Source organism: Prionailurus bengalensis, chromosome E2 (assembly GCF_016509475.1).
Source record: "Prionailurus bengalensis isolate Pbe53 chromosome E2, Fcat_Pben_1.1_paternal_pri, whole genome shotgun sequence".
Lineage (NCBI taxonomy): Eukaryota > Metazoa > Chordata > Mammalia > Carnivora > Felidae > Prionailurus > Prionailurus bengalensis.
The window spans coordinates 59,445,870-59,451,873 of record NC_057352.1 but is presented as its reverse complement, the minus strand read 5'-3'; positions in this window follow the sequence as shown (position 1 = coordinate 59,451,873).

Sequence of the window (6,004 nt, the reverse complement as noted above, 5' to 3'; positions counted from 1 at the left end):
GACCTGAGGCCCTCGGAAACATGAAGGCAGGAGGGTGGGCTCTCCCCTTCCCCTTGCGCCGTCCGCAGAAACAGGTGGCAGATAGAGGGGCGTGGCAGGGTGCCCGGTGCCGCCCGAGTGCCGGTGCCCCCGCACGCCTGCTTACCGGCCAGGAGCTAGACCGGCGGAGGCAGCACAGGGCGAGGCTGACCGTGCGTTCTGGGGCAGAACAGGTTCATGCCCGTCATCCCGTGTCTCGTATCCAGCATGGACAAGGATGGGCCAGCAGAGTAGTTTTTGAAAAGGTGGAGAGGAAGACACACACACAGGGAAGGCCCCGGAGAGGCAGCGCAAGCCGAGGGGCGCCAAGGCCGGCCACGCCAGCCCCGGGAGAGGCCTGGAGCCGTTCTCCCCCAGATCGCTCAGAAGGAGCCCACCCTGCCCACACCCCGATTCCAGGCTTGCGGCCAGCAGAGCTGATGTTTCATGGCCGCCATGTGGTGGTGCTCTGGTCTGGCAGCCCCGGGGCGCCGATGTGGATTTATGTATCTGATTGTCCACAGGACGCGTTTGTTACATAAAAGACGCGGCCTTGTAAATCAGTGGGGCCACGAACGCGATTCACGGAGTTGCTGGTAGAGACAAGAGGACTGACACGTTATCTGTGCATTTTACGTGCTCATAAAGATATAAATCCGAGCCTACGGAGGGTTCCTCTTGTTTTAATTATTTCATTCCGTTAAACAACAATGTGGCTAAAGCAAACAGAACCATTTTTTCACGAAACAAACAGAAAGGGTTCAGTGACTTTGGTGGGTAAACCATCCCGCCGGCGTGGAAAGCAGCCCGGGCTCCAGGCAGCGTCCTCTGTGTGTGTGTGTGTGTGTGTGTGTGTGTGTGTGTGTGTGTGTGTGTGTTTGTGTGTGCGCGCACGCGCATGTGTGTTAAGGTCTATGCGGCATGTGGGGGGGCGGTGGGTGAGGTCTGTGGCGTGCGGCCGGTTTCCAGGGAACAGAGCAGGAACCCTTTCCGAGAAACGCTCACAGGGCCGCCCACTTGGGGTGTGGAGCTTCTGGCTGCCCTGCCCCATCCCAGCTCCCGTCCTCAGGGACAGGAGTCCACCCTTGGCCACCCCCTCTGCCCCCGAGTCTGGTGACGTGCCAGCAGGAACCTCCCGTGGTCCCCCTGTCGGCGTGGGGTAAATGGCGCCTGTGCCCCCAGGGACACACCAGTGCTCCTGGGATCGCCACACGCCGGGAGTCGTGCTCTCAGTATTTGCCATCCCCTCGGCCCTCTGCCCCTCTGCAGGTGGGGGACCGAGGTGCAGGGAGGCTGAGTCACTTTCCCACAGTGGCACACGCAGGGCCAGGGTCCCTGAACGCCCACAGTGCCCACCACCCGACCCGTGGCTCCAGGGAGGTGAGAAGCCTGGGGAGGGGTGGCGGGTGGAGAGCGGCTCAGAACAGCCCCCGTGGGTCACCCCTGGCCCTGCCCACACCTGTCCTCGGGCCGGATTTCAGCACAAATGTCACCTGCACGGAGGGGCCGCCCCAGCCTTTGCCGGCACACGATTGGGTTTTATTGTCTTCACTCCCTGTTCACCGTCCGGTCGCGCGATGTGGTTTCTATCTGACGCCCCCTCTGGGACAGCCGTGTCCTGAGGGCAGAGAGTGTTCTGTCTCCTCTCCTGCCGCAGCCACACAGAGCCCAGCTCTGGCGTCCTGCACCCTCAGGGAAGGAACACCCCTCACCCTGTGGTGCTGACGGAGGCACAGGAGCAAATCGGGCCCTGCCCTCAGGAATCTGGACAGAATGGGTGCACAGTGGTCCCAACAGCCACTGACATTTATGTGGCACCCACCCTGTGCCAGGCACTTTTCACGTGGCTCTTAATGGAACCCTTGGTGAGAATGTGACCATCGGCCTGCTTTAAAAATGAGGAAATCAGAGGGCACCTGGGGGGCTCAGTCGGTTAAGCGTCCGACTTCGGCTCGGGTCGTGATCTTGTGGTTCGTGGGTTCGAGCCCTGCGTCGGGCTCTGAGCTGATGCCTTGGAACCTGGAGCCTGCTTCGGATTCTGTGTCTCCCTCTCTCTCTGCCCCTCTCCTGCTCATGTGCGCTTGCTCTCTCTCTCTCTCTCAAGAGTAAACATTAAAACAAAATGTTTTAATGAGGAACTTTGGCGTGGAGAGGCAGGTCCCACAATAAGAGGTGGGTTGAAAGCCGGGTGCCCCGACTCTGAGCCCCCAGGCTGGCCTGGAGGGTGGGAAGGTGTAAGAATGCACTGAAGGCTTGTTGCTGCTGTCAGGGGGCCAGGGTGGTGCTCCCAGGGTGGTGCTCCCAGGGTGGTGCTCCCAGGATGCTGCCGTCGTGTCTTCTCGTCTTGAGGTTTGGACAGGGGCTCCAGAAACCAGGCCAGAAGTGTCAGGTCGCCCCACAAGGCGAGGCCACCCAAGCGGGACACCCCACAAGCAGGACGTACTGAGCCAAGGCTAAGGGGCTCTTCGTACGGGGCCAGGGTGGCCGGGAACCAGCAGACACACAGAGAGCGCGTCCAGAAGCAGAGCACTCGGGGTCTGACAGGGCTTAGCGGGGTTAAGAGGAGAAAGGGAAGAGCTCTGTTTGCTCCCTGTTGAGCCCCGTCTGGCTCATGAAACGGAATCGCAACAAGGGTTCGTGATTGTATCGGAGCTTGCCCACTTGCAGAGCAGTCTGGCTCTGACGCCGTGAAAGTCTCGGTGGGGATGACGAGGACACTGACATCTACGAAACCCACAGCGGGCCCGGCACTCTCGTCCCCCGGCTCCCCCAGAGGTCGGCACAGTGGCCCCACTTTGTGTTTGGGGAAACGGATGCTCAGAGCCGTTCAGGAGGCTGCCTGAGGCCGCGCAGCTGAGACACGACGGAGCTGGGCTCCGAGCCCAGGGCTCCCCGACGCGGGGGCAGAGCGGGCATGCCGGTCTCCCCCACGCTGTGCTTGTCCTGGTCTTGCCGTCCTGCCAGAAGGGGACGGCAGAAGGGACGAGATGGGTGTGCCACCTCGGGGCGGGCCCACCTGCGCCCGGTGACCCTCCCCGCCGAGCCCTGCCGAAACCGTGGGTTTGTGAACCAAACAAACACCTGTCGCCTCAAGACACTGCTCTTGCGGGAGGTTGGGTACACGGGGCAGGACAACCACGGGTGCGGGGGCCCGTGGCCCCTCACCGGCTCCCTCAGCCCGTGGGGGGTGAGGGGGACACCTCTGGAGGGCAGAGATTCCAGAAGGTTTGTGTCTGGAACGCTGAGACCACGACAGTACCTTAGCGTCAGAAGAGAAAGAGCATCTACCTTCTCGGTGGAGACCAAAGGAGGAGCAGAAAGGCTCGTCTCCCGGAGGAGTCACCCGCACACACACCTGTGGTTTACTGGCTCTTTCCTCCCTCTGCATCTCACGGACCCGGCGTTAAGACACACGTTGTAAAAAAAAAAAAAAAAAAAAGACACATGTTGTAAAAATCAGTTCCATGCCGTGGTAAACGTGCCTTGCGATCATCCCAGCCGGGTAAGGTATCAGACTTCTTTTGACGTGAAGGCATCGGCTTCTAAAAGTGATACATGTGTATACGGAAGGTTAGGGGTAGCCCGTATCCCGTCAGAGCTGTGTTTTGGTGGGGCTTTGGCAAACGGGTTTTAAAAATCAGGCCATGTCATCAGGTAGGTCCAAACGCAGCTGCCGCCTTCCCTCTGCCCGCGGCCAGCAGGTGCTCCTGGAGCTGAGGTCCTTGGAAAGACACGCCCCGCAGCGTGGTTTCCGTGCGCCTCAAACCTTCATCCTCATGACAGCTCTGGCGGCCAGTGTGGACGGCGGGGTCTGTCGGCCCCCAAGCACACACTCTGAAATCACGTCCCTTTCTCCTGACCTGTCACTGGGCAACGGGCATCGTGCTAGGAGCTTTCTACGTCAGAAGGTATTTCAGTTCCCAGATCCCCTTGCAGCCAGAGCATGGACATGCGCCCTGATTTTGGCCAGTAGACCCTAGACGGAAGCCTTCTGAAGGGCTTCTGGGAAGAGTGTGTGTGTGTGTGCACGTGTGTGTGTGCATGCACACGCATGCACTCATCCTGACCGGTGTGCTCGTATCCGATGTGATGGCCAGTCTGCTGCAACCATCTTGTGAGCTTGAGGACCGAGCTCCTGGCTGAGCAGAACAACAAAAGGAGCGAGTCCCTTAGGGTGTTGTCACAAACCGTGGGGTCACCCTGCCTGTAGGTCTTGCCGTGTGAAAGGACAGAATTAATTCGTTGTGACAGCTTTCTCCTCTGTAAAACGGGGCTGGCTCTGAGGATGCACGGGGATTGAAGGGGCCAGGATGAGGGACGCATGTGGCGCAGGGCAAGCTGTCACTGCCATTCCCCACATCCTCAGCCGTCTTGTGACCTGAAGACCAGTATCTGAAGGGGAGCAGAGCGGAGGGGTCAAGGACCCGCCGCTTCCGTGCCCTCCCGGGACCCTCTCGCGTGGACTTCTCAGGGCCTGTGAGCGCGAGGCCCTGAGGCTGTCTGTCCCAGCCGTTGTGCTGAGGTCTTTGCTGCAGCAGCTTTACGCGTGTCCGTTCTGACCTTCTGCGTTTTCTTGAGAAGCAGCAGTCCGCCACAGGGGATTAGGATGCCATGGTCGGAATGCAGAGAGAAAGCCCTAACTTCCAAGTCAGGCTCTCGGCGGCTGTGGCCTCCCTGCAGTCCAGAGGCTTTGAGGACACGGGAGGGTTCCCTACATTGTAGCCACCCCACCTCCCCACGTCACCAGGCAAGCCCCCCAGGCAGGCCGAGCGGCCCCTGGCGGAGGGACTCCCTGCCCACACCCGAGCCCCGGGCGCTGAGAAGGGAAAGCCGGGAAGCGAAGGGAGGCCGCCCCGGGTGTGGGCCAGAGGGCGTCGGCCCTCCACGGGGCGGGGTGATGTGTGCAGACAGGGCAACGGGAACCTCGGGCCACGCGCCCCGTGCTTTTCCACGGGACCACACGCTCCTCGGCAGAGAGGAGACGATCTCCTGGGCGCCCGGCGGGGCTCCCTGTGGTCAGCGTGCGTTCTGATTTCGCAGGGCCCGTCTGTACCGATCCTGCCGTGTTCTGGCTTCTCCCCCGCCCCCCTCCCCTCGAGGGTATGAGACGCGTCACTTCCGCTGACATCCCGTTGGCCCGCACTCGGTCACGTGGTCACCGCTGGCTGCGGGGGAGTCCGGAAGTGCATTCCGGATCGGAGGTGGCCGGGTGGAGCACGAGGGAGGGGGAGGCGAATGGTGAATACCGTTGACGGCAACCGTCTCTGCAAAGAGGGGACTGGCGTCCTGAGAGGACGGTCCGCTTTCCCCGACTCTTCAGCTGGAGGAAAGCTGATGAGTCGTTGCCTAGAAAAGCCCCGTGCGTCTCCGTTTTCCTGGGTCCCTGGGCACACCGTCTCACACCCCCAGCACGACGCGGGTCCGGCTCTGTCCTCGGAGACGCTGCCCCGCCCTCAGCCCTGGGGGCCTGGGGCCTCACCGGCCTGCGCTTCCGCTTCCGGGCCGGCCGCTCCCCGCCTCGGTACTGTTTGTGGAGAGGCCACAGGAGCCGTCCCCGAGCCCACACCCCTCCAGAGCGGCCGGCCCAGGGCTCTGCTCTGGGACGTCGTGTGGCCCGGCGGGCTCGGTGAGGTTATGTCCACAGGCGGTCAGGACCACCTCCGTTCCTCGGCAGTGTCCCCCTTGTTTAGGGCCTCCCGCCAGACCCCAAAGCCAAATACTTCCCCAGCCCGTCCCTGAGAAGCTCAGAGGTCGTGGGAAGGGAAGTCGGCCTTCGTGGGGTGTGGGGTGTTCCTTTGTGCCCCCTGCAGCTCTCCCTGCAACCACTTAGCAAAAGACAGGTAAGTGCTGTGTCCCGAGTCCCTCGGAGGGGCCACGATTCACCAGGTGTCATCTGCGTGGCCAAGCCTGTGCCCCCGCGGCCGCACACACACAGACACGATACCGTAAGCCATGGAACCGTCCTGTTGAAGACGACGGGATTGGC